Below are 19,282 nucleotides of genomic sequence, written 5' to 3'. Positions count from 1 at the left end.
ACCCAGAAGGCAAAGTTTTCAGTGAGCTCAGATTGTGCCACTGCACTCCAGCCTGGGTGGCAGAGTGAAACTCTGTCTCAAAAAAAAACAAACCAAAAAATTCTGGAGTGGATCCAAGATTCAGAAGAATTGCATTCAAGCCCCAGCTTCACCACAATACCATGTGAGACCGAGTTTACTATGTCTACTGATGGTTCATTCATCCAATAAACATTTTATTAAGCATTAACTGTGTGCTAGATCCTGTGTGGTAGGGATGTTTCTCGTCTGTAAAATGAGGACAGTAATACTAGCATACAGAATTATTAAGGTCAAATAAGATACTAAACACAAACTCATGCCCTAACTATAGTTCTGTATAAGTATAGGATACTTTGAGACTTTACACACTTTATTGATTAAAAAGCATTTTCTGGGTTAACCTTTGACCCTAATCATTATTTATAGCATTGTTTCCATGCAGGACACACTATGTTAGAGCACCGGAAACACATCTGCTTCTCCTAGTCTCTTCCTCTTCCTCTAGTCACTCTGCCTCAGTTCCTATAGAACCTACAGTGTTGGCCAGCTAAGAATAAAATGAAGCCACATCACAAATAACTTCCCTTTTTGCATTTAAGACCCAACAGCTCCTGATCAACTCTTAGAATAAAATAGAGAATATATTGGTTTGAAAGACCCTTCTAATTCTCTAGGGCCCCATGATAAATCCAGTACTCTTAACATATCACAAACGAAGTCTTCAATTATAAAAGACATAAATGTGTCCGTGATTGAAAGTCACTACATGAGGAACTCTGAAGAAAAAAGAAACTTAAACAGCTCGAAACCAGTATTTTCTGCAAGTACGCCATTGCCTTCTGGAGCTAAGACAGCCCTGAGTTCTGCAGGAAGTTCTCCACTGGCTACTCAGGCCCATATCCCAAGATAATGCAAAGTGTACAGTCTTCCTGAAGGAGCCCAGCCTTTGTGGCTATCAAGCGAAAGAAATGCCACTCTGCAATGAGAATAAAAAGGGGATAAAGGGGCAAAAGGAAAGCAACCTACAAACAAATAAAAGAGTAGTTTTTAATCCCAAAGAAAGCTCTTTCAGAAACTAGAGGCTAGAGCCACACTGGAAGTTACTATGGTTGTAAAGCATGGAAATGCCACCAACGTATCTGGTTGAAACCTGCCATTCAAAAGGGCTAAATGTAGATATTCTTCAGACCAAAGAAAGTCACAAAGACTTTAATTTTTTTTTTCGTATTGGCTTTAAGCCTTAGAAGAGTTATAGGCTAACTGAAAAATAATTTTGTCAAAAGAAAAGGAAGCAAAGGAATCAATGTCATCGTTTATAGTCTTATTCACAAGAGAATGAAGAATCTACTTCCTGACCACAATTGCACGTGGCCCTGAAAATAAGCCATTTTTTCAAATGAACACACGTGTATTAAGTGCCCTATGTTTGAAATGCTGGAAAGGTGCTCAGGGAACTGAAATGAGGACGGGTAACTCCTAAGTTCTCTTTGCTTACTATTTGGAAAACAAATGCCTACACCAACTCCCTTCTGCAAAGCCTACAGAAATAGCTTTGCAGAAGGGACTCTATGTCAAGAGGTACCAAACCATGCTGTGAAAATACAGGGGAGACAGAGATTAATTCTGCAAAAAGTCTGAGAGAGCAAATTGGAGAAGTATTTAAAGATAATACGAGAATAATATAAGTAGGCAGAATTTGTAGAGGTTAGTAATCTGGTAACTAAATAAGGAATAATTGGTCAGAATGCCCAACCACAAGAACAAGAAAGAGGTATCAGCAAAATATGCTTAGACCTTCTCTGCACCACCCTTACTTTGTATCTTCCCAGTTTCTCTTAGGCTACCCAGCTGAGTTAGATGAAAGGAGTTTGGTAGATGCTTCTGGTTACTTCAACATCCATTGTTTTTCCTCTACTTTTATTCAAGTGGCTACGCTACATATGGCCTTTGACTTTTAAGACAGACTAACCCCACAAGGGTGAATCCCGACTGGGCCATGCCTATCATGGTAGCCTTAAACCTCCTCCTGCCAGTGGTTTGTTTGGGAATCAGAAAGCAAACAAACTGTGGCCAATGATGCTGGAAGACTTTGAGTAAAGATTGCCTTGATTTCAAAAGTGAACCCAAGGAAAAGACCTGTTTTTCTCTTTTGTTTTGTTTTGTTTTTTGTTTTACTTCTCTCTCAGATATTTTCCTGTCTGGATGTGGTGCCTGGAGCTGCTGGTACCAGGTTAGGATGGTAGAGTGGGAAAATGGAAGAAGGCCGATTCCTCATGAGTACACCACCAAACTAACCAGCCTTAAAGCTCCTACTTTTCCACTTCGTGCTATGTGAGAAAACAAATGTCCTCACTGCTTTGGCCAGCTGTTTCAGGTTTCTGTTACTTGTGCTGAGGGAACCCTAACTGACACCAGGAGGTACCATATCTTTGCTCTGCTCTGGCTGGGAAATAGGCACAGACATGGACCCTATGCAATGGTTCATTGCCATTGAGTATCGCATGAAAAAAATGTAGTAAAGCTTCCTATAAAACTCCTCACTGAGGCTCAGATTTGATTCTGATTAGAGGCCCCTCCACTCATCTCTGTGGGCTCTTCAACATGGCTTGCCTATTGAGTCAGGATCCGTCAGACTCTCACATTAGATTCAGCTGGCCCTGATTTTAGACAAGAAAAAGCCACTATGTGGGAGAATTTTGAGAAAAAGAGAGGGGAGTGTGACCAAAATTATTACACAAGCTGATAAACAAAACTGTAGTACCTGCCCCAGCAATGTCTTCTCCCTGTATGTGGCATATAAAGACCAGGAATCTTTTTTTTTTAACTGAGATCAAGTCTCACTCTGTCACCAGGCTAGAATGCAGTGGCACCGTTTTGGCTCACTGCAACCCCCACCTCCAAGTGATTCTCCTACCACACCCTCCCAAGTAGCTGGGACTACAGGTATGCATCACTATTCCCAGCTAATTTTTGTATTTTTAGTAGGGACAGAGTTTCACAATGTTGGCCAGGATGATCTTGATCTGTTGACCTCCCACCGTGGCCTCCCAAAGTGCAGGGAACACAGGCATGAGCCACTGTGCCTGGTGAAGACCAGGAATATCTTACACTTCTCCAGCACTTCCTATTTCCAAAGAACTTACAAACATTGTACCACATGTATTTTATCCCCAAGAAAACATCTGGGGGTAGTAAAACAGTTATTTCTGCGTTTATTTAATAAATAAGCAACCTAACATCCAGAAAGATTAAATGACCTTTGTAAAGCCACACTTTGGTTTTCATGCCCTAAAAAGACGGAAAATATAGGAATATAAACACGAATATATTTAAATATATCCGTTTATATTATTAAATATAACTATTATAAATATATATAAATTATATATAATTAAATACAAATATAAATTACAAAGGATTCAGGCCATGTGGAGCTTGTACATAATAGGAGGGTATAGAAAAAAAAATTATGAGGGAGATTTGAGGAAAGAGTTGTACTCCCAGGTTTTCTGATTTGTAATCCAAGGAATTTTCACCATACCATACTTGATACAATTCAACAGGCTTTTAATTTCTATTTATTTATTTTTTACCCTCTGCTACATAGGGTAAAAAATAGGAGGTACCCCTTGGGCTGAATCTTAAAGGATAAGTAGAAGAGAGACAGGGAAGCTGCAAGGCAGGAAACAAATCCCTAGCAGAGAGAAGAGCCTATGCTACCATGACAAAGAGGTACTAGTCAGCTTGGTGCTGGGTAACTTCAAGTGGCTTCATACTGCTGGAGCGCTGGATACAGCAAATGCCAAGGACAAAGCACAGGAGGGGAGCACAATAAAACTACTGTCTACCTAAGGCTCGGTCCTGTCTGCCACAGAGGCCTTTGAAAGCCAGGCCGAGTTTGGGCTTTCTTCTTTAGGTCTGCATTCTTTAAACTTACTCTGTTCATATACCTTCTAAATAACTGAAAATCTATCTACCTAATGTCTGCAACTTACTTTGAACTGCATGGAAAAACAAGGTGGGTTAATGGATACATAGATGGACAGCTAGGTAAATAGATATGCAATAAAGCAAATATATTGAAAAGTTTTTAGACTCTAAATGGTGCATACGTGAATGTTCACTATACAATTCTTTGATCTTCTGCATAAGTTTAAATTTTTTTCATCATAAAAATGATATGGGAGGAAAAAACTATGTACCCTATGAAAATTCACTCAGGATGGTGGAAAAAATATTAAGGGAAAAATAGTAGAGAAAGTTACAAAATATAGTCTCAAACCCTTTTGGAAGGCCTAGGCGTTTTTTCATAGTTTCAGTAGAAGTTCCGGCTGACAGCAGCCTAAATCCCTTTACATTTAGTTAATAAGTAAAGCAAATAGCTAAAGTACGTAAAGAAATTTACCTAACTAGCTTGTTTACTCATGAAGTCTTAAAACTAAACTTTGATACGGATAGCCCTCTCAGGGGGAGGTCAACCCAAGGAATTTCCCTCTAATGGTGTTTGCTTTAAACTTCAGAACCTGTGCCTTAATCTTCAGTCTAGTGGTGTTGACTTTTGTCCATTAAACTTTATTAAATAAATGCAAGTCTCACTAGCTAAAGGCGGCCAGCAGTCAACTGTTTACAGGAGTCTGAAAGCAGCCGGAGACCCTCAGCCAAACTGGCAGAGCATAATATCTGTGTGTCAGTCTACTTTATTCATCCATCACTAAGTCAAGGCCTGCCAGACAGACTCCTGCAAGTAGTGACCCCGACAGCGTACCCTTCATCTATTTAAGGTTTTCATCATATGTTTACTTTTTTTGAACAAAAGAACATAGAAAATGTTAAACATTTTATAAAATGAAATGATGAGAATTGAGTATTTAAGAAACAAGTATAGTATTGTAGGTATTAATCAATTTTAACTGCCTTGCTATAAAGCACATTTCAATCTGAGATAAATCATATAAATTATTTCTTCGTTTTTACACAATTATCTTGAAAACGTGATAGTGTTCCTGAACATTCCAGTTACATTTGAAAGAATCAGAATCATTAAGCTTTACCATTCCATCTGTTTTGAATTCAGACCATCCCAACTCTAACCAAATCCAAGCTCTACCCTTACCAGGAATCCGATGTATGAGAAGAAACACAGTAAGCCCGTTGGGATCAAGGTGTCATGGTTAAGCATCAAAGAAAACTTCTCTAAAAACCAAGATTCCCATGCATCCCTTCTTCTGGTACTCTGAGGATTTTACACCTTAGGGCAATGCAAAAAGTAAGATTTAGGATCATTAAAAAACCTACCTTTCTTTTGCAAGGGGTATGGAAATCTTGTTATTGCTAGCTCATTCAGATAATGACCATCTGGACATTGATTTTTTAAAATTTATCCATGCACATGTACCCCGTAGAAAGTCTGTGTTTAGCCCAGTTTGGAGATCATTCTCTAAATGAGGAGAAGTTATTACCTATAAAATGTGCTGAGGAAGGACAAGATCAGTTTTAAACCATTACCCTAGAATGAGTGTGGAAGACAGATTTACAGGTGTCAAGGGTGCAGGGCACAGAGATACCAGCTAAGAAGCTATAGCAGTCACTGGGATCTAAAACAGGAGAGATTTTAGAGTAGATACTGGGTAAAGAATTTGAGAAACACTTCCAAGAGGCAATGCTCAGCAGGATTGATGACCCACCAGATTCTGGGAGAAAAGGAAAGAAAGTGAAAAGTGACTATTTGACCCATTATAGTAAAGAATAAATATGCCTTTCAGAAATTTAATATGTAAGCAGACTTCCAAGGATAACACATTACAAGGTTATAAAAATTTCTGTAACCTTCAATTTTAGCTTCTTTCAGTTATAGTAAGACCTGACAGTTCAGCCTAGAGACTGTCCCTTAGTACTGTGGCTTCAGTTCCATCATAAAAGACCACGCAATCCATGTATTTGCTGGGTCATGGGGGTGGCTACTTGATTCCAAGCTATATACAGTCAGGGCAATTGAGAGAATGCCCAGTAAGGTTTAGGAGGCACAGAGTCTAGGCCCAGCTCTGCCTCTACTTTCCTGTGTGACTTTGGACAAAACACTTAACCTCTCTGTCCTTTACCTTTTTTCATCTGGAAAACAGAAGATGTCTATGATGATGTGCAAGGTCCCTCGCCTCCCTAGCCTTATTACAAGGCTCAAAAATCAGTTGACTTTGGACAGGCCAATTCTATAAGAGGAGTGAGAGAGTTAAGAAGTTGAGTGAAGAACCTGACAGATTATGAAGATGAATTAGCTGCAGGGAGAGTCATAAGTGTAAATTGCTATAGGCTTGGGGGCTTTCTGCAGCCCCTTGTTAGCACCTGGAGGAAGAAAGGGCTAATGGTACTATGGGGACAAAACTGCAGATTATTATTAAGCAGCAGGCAACGGAAGACCCAAATTTACACTAATGTGAGCTGAATCAATGCCAATATCAGCCCTGATGAAGGCCCTCGGGGGTGGGTGACAGCACTCTGAAAAGTTGAAAATGATGGCTAATGATAAAGCATGAAGTCAAACTAATATATGCATTTTTCATTTTTTTCTTTATAAAAATACTTTGCTATATTAGCAAGTGCCTCTTCCCAGCTGAGGAATAGTGTGAATTACCTCCAAATAATCTATAAACAGATGGACCTATATTCTTTTTCAGCAAGTAAAACAAAGAGCATTGGTAGAAGTCTGTTTCATGCTCTACCTAGGCTGACATTCAGATCTAAGGGAGGGTTAACTGATACCAAGTAAGAGGCTGAGTTAATCAAGAAAAGAGAAACAGAAGCGCAGAGCCAGCAAACTGAGGCTGGAATCCCAGATACCTAAATAGCAGTTCAGTTACGACTGGGCCTTCTAGACAAAGAATCCATGAATCCAGAGTAAATGAGCCAGATAAACTGATCGCCTGACTCCCCTGGAGTTAGCCAGAGAAGCTTTTCTTCCCTTTTTCAAGTTCTGTGATCTTACTTTAGCAAAGCTCTGTGATCTCCAGCCTAAGCAATTCCATTCCCAATCAGATATCTCATGTGAATGTGGTGGGAAAACAGAGAGGTACTATATTTCTGTAAGTGGATTATTCCCATTTGTCCCATGTGGAGTCCTTCAAAACAGCATGGGTTATATTCCTTATACCCTTCTGCTCCTATACATTTGTAATGTTCCCACTTTTCTATCCAAATTCCTCTACCTACTTCATGTTTCAAATTTCAGTGTCATTTGAAACTACCCATCTCAACAAACCAGTTTTGTAATTGTTTGCATTCCTGTAGCTGAGGGACATCGCCTGCCCTTTGTTTTAATCCCCTGTAATGCAAAGAACAGTTTGAGATACTTAGAGACACTCTTAAGTCTGATTGGTTGATTAAAGAATATGCAATGCAGATAGTCTCAGGACCCTGTTTACCAGGATTCAGAAGCAGCAGACTTATTTCTCCCATCCTTCATGCAGACCCAAATGCTGGTATGGCAGTCCCAGAAACACAAGTAGCTTTCCCCCAGCATCAACCTGTTCTGCCGCCACACCAGCCATCACTTAGTGTGGCCTCAGCTCCCAGCATCTCACTCCAGTCAGGATGCACCAGAGAAACCTCTCAGAAATTCCTCCTGGCAAGAGCTATGAGAGACAAAGCAAGACTCTGGTGTGTGTAGGAGAGGGTGGCACTCGTGAAGGAAGAAGAGGAAAAAGATGGTGACTGTGAATAAGGAGACAAGGACATGTTTCCACTGTGCATGAGTCCTGCAGGGTAGGGTGACAGCCTGCAAAGGCTTCTGAGAAAGTGCTTCATGAATCAAGGCACCTCGCAAAGTGGAGATATCACAGTTTGAACACCAGAAAAATGAAAACGTAGAATAAATCACAACTCAGGCATCAGAGATTGGAGCACAGTCACCAGCAAAACCATGGACTAGAACATGGCTAACCCTCAGTCGTCTCAAGTGAAACACTCCCTTCAATGCAACAGTGTGTGATAGAGTCTGGGTGCAAAAAGCAAATTTTCCAGAATCATGTGGTAATCACTGAATAATGTGCGCTTTTCATAGGTTTTAATACATAAACACAATCCGGTGTCAGCAATGCCTCCAAAGTCTATGTGGGAGAAGAATAGAGTTCATTTATTATAACAAATACCTGTCTGTGTGGCACATGGCAAGTGAAGTGGGATACTTACACGGGTCATTATAACTTAGTAGCCAACACATATATGAAGCCAACTTCAACAACATGCGATGTTACTATGTGCCAAGCAATGTTTTAAGTCATGTACCAATATGGCCTCTTTTAACTCACACACTGACTCTATTATCAAATATTATCCCCACTTCACAAATGAGGAATTCAAGCTGCAGGCCAATTAATGTCTTTCCAAAGGTCACCCTTTCCTAAGGTCAGCTAAGGAAGAGTTACGATTTGATCCCAGAGTATTTGGGTTCAAGGTACATGATCTTAGCTGCCTTGCCCCACCCCTATGTCACTGTGCCTTTTAAGGTGGGCTTTTTAGCCAGGTGACATAGACGTGACAGCGGCAGCAGCAGACATTTCTCATCTGTCTTCTAGTTCCCACTCAATCCTTTTGATCCTGAGCCTAGCTCCACAGATTCTCCCAGCTTGGAACTCCTTAATCAGCCTCATACCCCCACTCTCAGACAGCAAAATTTGAAGAAATAAATATTTCTAGGTTTATTGATATATTGTAGATAAAGGATCTATAACAATCTATCTGCCAACATTCTCTCTCTCTCTCTCTCTCTCTATCTCTCTCTCTCTCTCTGAAATCATAATTACTGCTAATAGGGATTCTTTTACTGACAATAAAAGCGCAAGTTCCTTCCTCCTCTTTGGACATGTTTCATTTCCCACTCCCACCAAGCCAGGAGCTGCCAGTCTCTCAGCATCTCAGGGAAGCAAGGGTCATCTTCCTGGCTGACATGCTGAAAATACAACATCTGCTCATTGATCTGCTGACCATGCAAAAGTCAGTGAAAATGTAAACGTTTTCCAGAACTCTCTCGATATCAGGAAAATAATCATCCCAGGCTCCTGGAGCTTCAAGAGGATAATGTCTCTGTTTCCCCGTTGCTTGTTTTCAGGACTTCCACCCATGATGGCCTCCTTTGCTGCCCCTTGCAACCCTCCTGCTATTCCTGCTGTTTTTTCCTTCCTTCTCTCTCTGTCTCCCAGACTGGAGGCATCGGAGCTGACTATGTCCTCCTTCATTGCTCTCCCTTGCCTTAATGGATACTACGCACTTCAGCTGCATTTGAACAGACACTCGTCTATGTTATTTACTTTGTTAAATATGAAATAGACTCTCCTGGATTGGGGTAAAAAAATATGCTTTTGAAGAAGGAGTCAGTGGAGGCCCATATTTACAGGACATTTATTGCTGCCACTTTATGGGGAAAATTAGTCTTTTATGCTTTCAGTAATGATTCCCCAGGCCCTCTTTTCACACCAGCATGCTCATAAATTCCTTGTTTTTACAGCAGGGCAAAAATTTCTAAAGCGTTCTCTTCCTCGCTCACCAGCATCAACTGGCAGAGGATGAAGAGGCATACCAGGAAAGAGGATAGTGCGCTGGCCAGAGCCACGATGCCAGCAGGTTCTGGGTCCCCTCTGGACACTGTTTCCAGGGGTGAAGGGAATGATGTGTAAGTGAGGAAGCCCTTCTAGAGAGCACACATTCACTAGAAACACAGCTGGCTCTTTAAAGAAGAGAAAGCCCAGGCATTGAGCAGGAAATGCCTGCTTAGGCTCTCTTGGGGCTTTGCTGCATTTAAATGATGCTAGCCAGATATATGCTGTTGAAAAGAGTCTCTTCATGCAGGGCATCTGGCCTCAGCACATCCCATCCCAAAGTAAACCAGACATAATTGCTTTGAAACCTGGAGAAGGTGCTCAGAGAAACCAGGCTATAGATCCTGTAGCACCAAAGATGTGCTTTGCAGGACCAGGGGGCTTCCTATTTCCATGCCAAGTGGCCGGGCCCCCTTTCCTCCTGGCTTAGCACTACTGGCTGAGCTGCCTCTACCACCCTACCCCAACTTAGCCATTTTAGACTCCCCAAAACATTACTCAAAGACATCAGTAAGCAAAAATAAAAATAAGTACTCTTTATGCCTGCTAGTAAGTCAATTACTACTTACTTAAAAGAGGAAGGAGCCGTGTTGAGTTGGAAAGCTTATACATTCTAACTATGGGTAGCCTTGTGCTTTCAGGTTAATATAATGCTACAAATGTGGGAAGTCGCATCGCCTAAGAATCAGCTCTTCCCAGGGAAGAATATGTATTCAAATTACACGACAGTCTTGCTAAACTACAGATGTGGATTCAGCGGGTTTGGGGTGAAATAAGAGATTCTTTATTTCTGACAAGCTCCTCGCTGCAGCCCACACTCTTAGTTCACGTACTATTTGTTGAGTGGCAAGATCTCAGGTAGAGAGATGAACATGTCTGATCATAGGGTTGGACAGATTCAAGCTTGAATTCAGCTACTTATTACCCTCAGCATATTGGGTAAATGCTTTAAGTTCCGAGTTTCTGTTTCTTCTACATGAAAAGTAAAACAAATAGTAATAATATTCATCTATCCTTCTTTCAATAGTTGGTATGAGTTTTAATTGAAAATAAAACTGGAGGCCCTAAAAATGGCCTATACAAATGTTGGTTTATTACTATTGACTCCTTTCAATAATCCTCATCACTGTTTTATGTACTGAGTTACTCCCAGGGTTTGCTTAGCAATATAAATAAATGTTTTTTGCAATATAATCATATTACAGAGATAGAATAAATGAGAAAGAAATTCTTAGAGGCCGCTTTTCTTCCATTGCCCCCTCAAAGGCCAGTGATAAAACAGACAAAGACAAATTGTCTGTTCAGCTTTTAGAGCATTCTAGGGGAGGGAGATTCTACTATATTCCTCTGCAGGCTGTTTAATCTCAAGTAGAAGGAAGCATTTCATGGTTGAATCATTAATGGGTCTGTATCATCCCTATAACCAGTTGATTCAATAAAATTATCAGTTGGGTCTTAGATTTGGTATGGAGTCAATAAAATGGCCAATAGATGGGTTACATTATTTTTCTAATCTCATTCAATATGCACTGTTCAATTAAGCACAAAAGGCACGGACTTAAGGGTCAAATATGCTAAGTTTAATTCTGGAATCCACAGCTCACAATTATGTTAACTCTAAACAAATTGCTTAACCTCTGAGTCCTAATTTGCTCATCTGTAAACTAAGACTAAAAATTTCCAATGTATAATATTCTGGGGAGTATTAGAAGAAATATGTAAAGTTCCTGACACCTAAAAGATGGCCAGTAAATGTTAGCTTTCTCCCTCTTTTTTCTGATTCTGTAACAAAGAACAATTATAAAAATACTAAAAGTTAGCCAAGTTTTTCGTACTGTCTGTGTGTAAGAGCTTTACTAGGCATTTTTAAAAGATTTTCTCATCTAATCCTCACGACAACCCTTTTACTATAATTATTCCCATATTAGAGAAGAGAAAACTGAGTTGCAGAGAAGTATCTTAGCCTGGTCCCCACAGCCAGGAAGCACAATGGTGGAACAAGCTCCAAGGGGAACTAACTCCAAGATGCTCCTCCTTATGCATCCACGCTCTGCTTCCCAGCCATCCCCTGAAAATACACCCTCTATGAAAGCGGCATCCTATTCACGTTTTCCCCCCTTGAGACTATCATTTCCTGTTTGTCACTCAAGCTGGTATAAAAGATGGCACATTCCGCAGTTGATCCTGTATAGTGTTGTTCACCATTAGTGCAGTTTAGTGGAAAAGCCACAAGCCAAGGGCCATTCAAACACAGCAAACAAAACAACAAACCTGTAAAGCAGGGAAATGACCACTATGTCAATATGTCTCATCTTGCATCCCTCCATAAATATCAAACTTTAAATACCATTGTGTGCTTTTTAACTGAATAGATGGAAAAACAAATAAAGGAAACTGTCTAACTACACACAATGACTAACTTCTATCCATTTTATAGCTATGGGTTTTATCGCTATCTAACTATATAAAATACAATGACTGGCTTCTATTTTTAAGTCACAGGTTTTATTTATAAATAAATCCCCAAATTCTTTGGATCTTCCTGCCTCCTACAAAAATTACTTTACCCTAACTTCTCTTTCTTTTCAAAGAGTTAAGAAGGTAAGTAAAAGTTGATTTTTAAAAATAATTCATATTTACCGTTGCATATATGGAGAAACTGATGGAGAAGAGGTTAATGTGACATCACCACGGTCTCAAACTACGTCAGCAGAAGCACAGGGGTGAGTTGGGTACCTGAGCCCAGAATTCCAATTCCTCACTCTTTGATGGATTGGTTGACTGATTGACTTATTGCACTAATATTTATTATGAGTCAGTCATGTACAATTTGCTGCACAAAGTACTTAACATATTTTACTTAATCCTTCATAAAATGAGCTAAATATTATCCCAACTTACAGATAAGGAAACCAAGTGTCAGAGAATTTGGGCAACTTGCATCTACCTCTAATTCTTTTAGTCACTCTGTGACAACTGCCCTTAGACTTCCTAACATTTTACTTTCCTCTCTTTTCTTAAGCATATATAGGGCTATAACACATGTGTACAAATATACACCCACACGCACCCCACATAATAATCACAGTCCCTAATGCAGATTCAAAACAACATAATAAGATTTACTCTCACCCTTGTTCTTAGAGGTAGATCATATAACTACTTTCTACTAACTCCCTCAACTCCCAAACTCCATAAACCTACCAATAATGAAGCACAAGTTGAATCAAGGAATTGTTCAAATAAACAATTGTTATTTTTATAACTTTAACACATCAAAGCTAAATCCAATACCCAGGAGCTTTCCTAGAACAGTCTCTTCTCTGCATGTTAAGCAAAGGCAAAAAACTCTTATGCAACTCTGGAAAAAGGCACAGACATGAAAATGTTAGACTTTCATTGAATATCAAGGCACTTGGCTGAGTTCTCCAAAGACAATTTGCAGCTGCAATTCTGCCCCAGGTGTGTATCAAACCCAAAATACTCCGTAAGTGCTACTGCCCAGCCTCATATCATTGTACTTCCTGACACCCTTCCATCAAATTAAAGTCTAAAAAATTAAATACATTGTATCCTCTTTTATTCACCATAGTATTTCTGATCCCTCACCAAGAGAACTGAAAGGGGAAGCCCTTATTACAGAGCCAGGCATATAGAAAAAGTGAAATTAAAACTTGGCTGTGATATTTTTTAGGGTGATACGGTGGTTTAAAACATGTCCGAAAATTTTTTGTTCCAGTACTAGATAGAGGCTATGACCCTCCCCTTGAACCTGTGGCTTACTCAGTGAATAGAACGCAGGGGAAGTAATACTGCATGATGTCCAAGTCTAGGTTACAAAGGGGCATGCAGCTTCCAATGGTTTCTCTTGCAACAATCACTCCGGGGTCCCATGGAAGCAGTTTAGCTACCTCTCAAGAGAGAGGTGGAGGGAGAGATGCCTCATCAGTCAACCCCCAGATTCATGAGAAAAATAGATTGTCGTTATTATTGGCAGTAAGCTGTGGGTTTGGGGCAGTTTGTTATGTAACAATGAATAACCAGAACAAGTAATGCCTGTGGCCCATCTGCGTCATCTTGAAGTTAAAAAGAAACAAGAAAAATCTTAGTCTCTTTAGTATATCTTTCTCTAGAAATTCATTCAAATGGTGAAATATCTGTCCACAATTGGACAGAAGGCAACAAATGAGAATGTCCCTGGGAAAAGTAACTTTGATTTGAAAACAGCACTGGATGAGGAGAGTCAGAATAACTGCTGCCTGGACCCAGCTCTGCCATTTACTAACTGAGTGAACCTGTGCTAAGTAATTTTTCTCTTTGGGCCTGGACTTTCTCACCTACCAAATGATTGGATGGATTAGATTTCTTTTCACTCTAACATTATAGCATCTAAATTCATACTAAAGTGTGAATGACTGACATCAGTTACTTTCCCTGAAAGCAGACTTTGACCAGAGAAAGAATTGGAAACATGGAAACTGAAAGTAGAGGTTGAGGGAGCTGACAATCAACTTGTCCCTTTTGACAGTTTGGCTAGTTTCTTGAGCTCCTTGGACACTTGCTGCTTGGATTCAGGGCATGAAGCAAGTAGTATATTGAAGATCAGAGACCCCTAAGCCTGGTCAAGGCAGAAGTGGAAAAGAAATTCCCCTGCTTACCTTTTCGATGAGACAATGTCCAAGTGAGAAGTTCTGTGCAGCCAGGGAAGAATATTCACCCTTTCTGGATGTTAGCATCTTCACCTCTAAAACGGGATGATAAATTCCAAACTAGCTTATAGCAAAGACTTGTGGGGAGAATCTAGTGAAATGGGAGATATGAAAACGCTCTGAAAGCTCTAAGGGCTGCACAGCAATAAGACTGGCTGGGATTTACTAAACCCTTGCTATGGACGAGGTACTGAACTAAGAAACTGAAATAAAACTGCTTCTTGACCTCCCAACACTGCTGTAAGGCAGAAATTACTACAGGTGAGGAAGCTGAAGGCCAGAGTGCTAAAATAACCTTCCCAGGACTACACAGCTAGAAACCTGGAATTCAAGCTCGTGTTTGTTGTACCGCATAACACTTGTCTCAGGAATAACCACTTAAATCCTAGGGGGAAAAAAAAAGCAAGGCTGGGAGACGGGGTAGTGGAAGGTTTCCATTTCTACTGCCTGATCGTTGTTCTGAGGCAAGGCTGGCCTATATGGAGTTTAGGGACTTGAGCTACACAGTGATTCTCAATCTTGCATGCACATTGGAACCATCTGGGCAGCTTTCGAAAAATACTGACACCTGGGTTCCTCCTCAGCGATTCTAATATAATTGGTTTCATGTGTGACCTGGGCAGCACGCTTTTTAAAAGCTCTCAGGTGATTCCAATGTGCAGCCAGGATGGTAAGCCACTGCCCAACCCTGGCAGAGCCCTACAGAGAAAGAAACAACCAGCATACTCAGATCTCAGCTCCAAATGCTCCCTTCCCATGTGAGAAGAAAGAAGGCAGGGTAGGGTGGGGGAAGGGAGAAATGGCTAAGGATTGATGGAATCCAATATTCATTGCTGCATTCTGAATGGCGACTTTCCTGGCAGATACATTACCAGTCATGTCTCAGACATAAAACATAGAGCTCTCATTTCTTCAGCGGCCTTATATACTCTGAGTGCTTTTCAGCATTATTAACCTCCATGATCAAAATAGATAGGGAGGCTGAGAGCCAGGGAAAACCTCTTTACATCTTCTGAATTGCAAAGCCACACAGTGAGAAGTCAGCTTGCATGTGAGCATGGTTGCTGGGGTCAGACAAACCCAGACCATGGATGAATTCACTCTGTGTAAATAATAGGTTCAGGACGGCCATGGATTTTGAAACATAAATGTGTCATAATTAGAATCATTGGCATTAGTGTAACAGCATGCGTTGTTTGAACAGTGTTCCATACAAATGAGTCTATCTCAGCTTCCTTTAGGCACGTTTCTATGCTAAAACTCAGTATCTAGAGGAAACATCCATCATTTAGCTCTGGCCAATATCTAAACACCCTTCCAATTTGGGCGAATCACAGAAATGGTAGGAGACAGAGTTCACTTCCTATTGGGGGAGTCAGAAAAAGACAGATGGTTCCTCTCCCTCCTCCCAAGAAGGCAGAGTGTGGCCCTGTGACCGCAAAGCCACTCAGATGCTCCCACTCGGACCACAGATCTTTGAGGGAAGGGTGTGGAATCAGTTAGAGATTTTTTCATGGTAGCTTTGGTGGAGTAGAGGACTCAGAGGCAGGGCAGGAAATGTCCAAGGGAAACCGAGCCCAGCAGCACAGCGAGGGCCAGCAGGGGTGGAGTCCCCAACTAGCAAAGAACGTGTCCTCAGCAGAACCCACGTGGGACTCTGCCTCATCCTTGCCTTGCCCTCCTCAATTCCTTCCTAAACCTGTTGTTCAGCTTCCTGAATTCCACTAGCTACCCTATTACTTTCTAAGAAATTCATTTTTCCCTTAAATTAACCAGTGTAGGCTTTGGTTGTTTCCAACTAAGAACTCTATTAGTGCAGGGTAACATAAGGGGATTTTATCATTGCTACTGGTGATCCAGTAATACCCAGGAGGTCTTCCACCTACAGGTATTTATAAAATGGCCATGTCTAAATACAAACCCTTCTCCAGCAGGGTTGATATCTCTCACTTAAAAAAAAAAAAGTCTACATATGTGCAGATTTACTTCTGCATTCTTTTCCACCATGGTAAGAATTTTGGGTTGAGAATACAAGAAGGATAAGTCGCTTTGTTATTATTTAAGAAGAAAGAGTTAATATCTTAGTCTGAAGAATGGCAATAAAGGTAACGCACAGTCTCACTCAGAGGTCCTAATAAGAGTTAAGCGGCATGAAGCAAGCTGTTAAAATGCCAAAATTTAGTACAGTAGAACCCTTTTACCCAGAGAGATACATTCTAAGATGCCCAGTGGGTGCCTGAAGCCACAGAAAGCACCCTATCTATACTGTTTTTCTTACATATCCACACCTATGATAAAGTCTAATTTATAAATTGGTCACAGTAAAATATTAACAATAACATATAATAAAATAGAATGATCATAACAATATGCCAGCTTATATACTCTTGTGCTTTGGGGCATTAAGTAAAAACAAGGATTACTAGAACACAAGCGCTGAGCTATCACAACAGTCAATGTGACAACCAAGATGGCTCTAAGTGATCACTGGGCAGCAGTCGCTACGGGTAGATTATGCCAGACGAAGGAAGGATTCACGCCCTGGGTAGGACAAAGCGGAATGGTAGGAGATTTCACCACACTACTCAGAACGGTGTGCAACTTTAAACTTATACATTTTTTTCTTTCTGGAATTTTTCATTTTATGGTCTTGAACTACAGTCGATCACAGGTAACTGAAACTGCAGAAAGCAAAGCTTCAGAGAAAGGGGCCTACCGTATTCCACTTTTGATGTATAGATAATCCTAAACTGCATGCCTATCAAATATGGTCTTAGGATGCAGTACTTACGTGCACCACATCCAAAATTATCTCTAAATATTTTTGTCTGACATTTTTCCTGGAAGTGGGGAGATAAAATGTTTTGATCTGATAGATCTTTTTGTGGTAACTGAATTGAGGGCGGGATAGGAAAAGAAATCCAAACCTCATTCTTCAGCTTTCTGTTGTACTGCCTAAGTGCGTCAAACTGCATTTCAGATTTGGAGTTGATAGAAAAGGTTATCATAGATCAGCCAGGGTGCCAACATAAATGTCACCAAAGGAATCTAACAGAGAGAATGTACTGTCACCTAAACCAGTAGTTTCCAAGCTAAAGACTATACCCCCAGCCCTTGATGATCTCTCACTCTCGGAGTTCTTAGTATCTCTATTCCTCATTCACATGTAACAAATGGCCCCTGATTTGAAAGAAAATGTGGGACTGTTGAAAAATTACGGGGTTTGGAATCAAAGTGGTTTGAATATTGCTTCTGCTGCTATGAGCTCTATGACCTTGAACCAATTCTTTCCCCTCTCCAAGCCTTAGTTTCTTCTTCTGCAAAATGTATATATAAAATTATACAGATTGTCTAGCACAGTGCTTGGCAAACAGTTTGTGAAAATGGTAGACTTCATCCAGACAGGTAATTGAGGAGGTAGGGAGAATATCAACATTATCCATTTATACAAGAAACACTACTTGTTCATCATGTGTAAGGATGTATGTATACAAAAATAAATAAAACCCAGAGTCTGACCTCAGAAAACAGTAAGTGATTAAAAGATTGGCTAGAGTATAAAATCATGAGAAATATATCTGACACAAGTTCCACTTTTCCCCATCTTTTCAAAAAAAATTCTACTCTCCCTGCAAAAAAAAAAAAAAAAAAAAAAAAAAACTTCAAATTCTTCTCCCAAAAAAGCCAACAATAGATACTTTTTCTGTTTTACGAGACTCGGCCCAATAATACCATTCTCTATAATACCTTTCTAATAGCTCTTCTTCTACAGTATTTCCCCACTCCCAGGCAGGAATATGCCAGTGAATGTCTCACGGCTGGTTCTCTAGAGGAAAGAAAAGCCCTCAGTGGTAGTGTTTGCCAGTTTCTGTAGCATGCTCTCCTCATGGCTGATTTTAAGCTAACAGTGTGATATCACCGAACACATACTTGGAAATACATGCGCACAATAAGCTCTCCTGAGCTGGTGCAAGCTGACTGCAGCACACCACTGTGGCCCATGTAAAATCAACTCTCCTTCCCATGGACGCCTGCTGTTCTTGGCACCACTCTACCGTATGTGTTCATTTGGTTATATATCCATCCCACCCACCTCCGATAAACTGTAAGCTCCTTGATGGCAGAAATTTCGCCAATACTTTACTGTTACAGCTCCAGCACTTGGCCCCTTCTCTGGCCCAGAGGAGGTTCATCAGAGAATACCTGTTGAGGAAGCAAAGTCACAGGAAGCTTTCCAGTCTCTTTGGCATTCCTGCCTCTCTGGAGATATAGGGAAAGGTCTTATAAAGTTCATGAGGTTTCTCATCAGCTTCCCAAATTCCTTTTTAGTTTCTCATTGTCCTTATTCTCTTTTCCTTTCCCATCATAAAGTACAGCCTGGAAAGGTTCTAGCAGCAGTCATTTACGTCTCTGAATAATTTAAATGTCTTGTTTCCAGGACAGTGCCATGACTTAGCTCTACCTGAGCAATGAATCATTGTCCTTAATTAAGATAATTTCAATGGCAGCAGGCAGGAGTAAAATTTTGAGGGCAGTTAATTATTTTGTATGTATGTAGGAACAGCCTCATTGTAGAAATACCAGTATTGAAAATGACATTTCAAAATTTGTAAATACTCAAGATCTGAAAAACTCATATTTAAAAATGGCTAGTATTTTGACCTAAACTAAAGCAAACTGAACATTCGACTCAGCTCACAAGTCCAGAAAGTCATCAATTCAACTTGCTCTCTTTTTTAAAGGGAAGTCTTGAAACTCTTGTTTTAACCATCTCAGCCTAAAAATGAAACCGTCTTTAAGCTTGCTATTTTTTTTCATATAAGAGTTGTATCCCTGACAAATGATATAATGATCCAATTAGATATTAAGAGTGCTAAGAGAGGCCATGTTTAAAGGAACATTGGGGAGAATACTAATGAAGATAATAACATCCTATTTACAGTATGCCTCTCACTAAGCGAAGTG

Source organism: Cebus imitator, unplaced genomic scaffold (assembly GCF_001604975.1).
Source record: "Cebus imitator isolate Cc_AM_T3 unplaced genomic scaffold, Cebus_imitator-1.0 Scaffold364, whole genome shotgun sequence".
Taxonomy (NCBI): domain Eukaryota; kingdom Metazoa; phylum Chordata; class Mammalia; order Primates; family Cebidae; genus Cebus; species Cebus imitator.
This window is presented reverse-complemented; position numbering follows the sequence as displayed.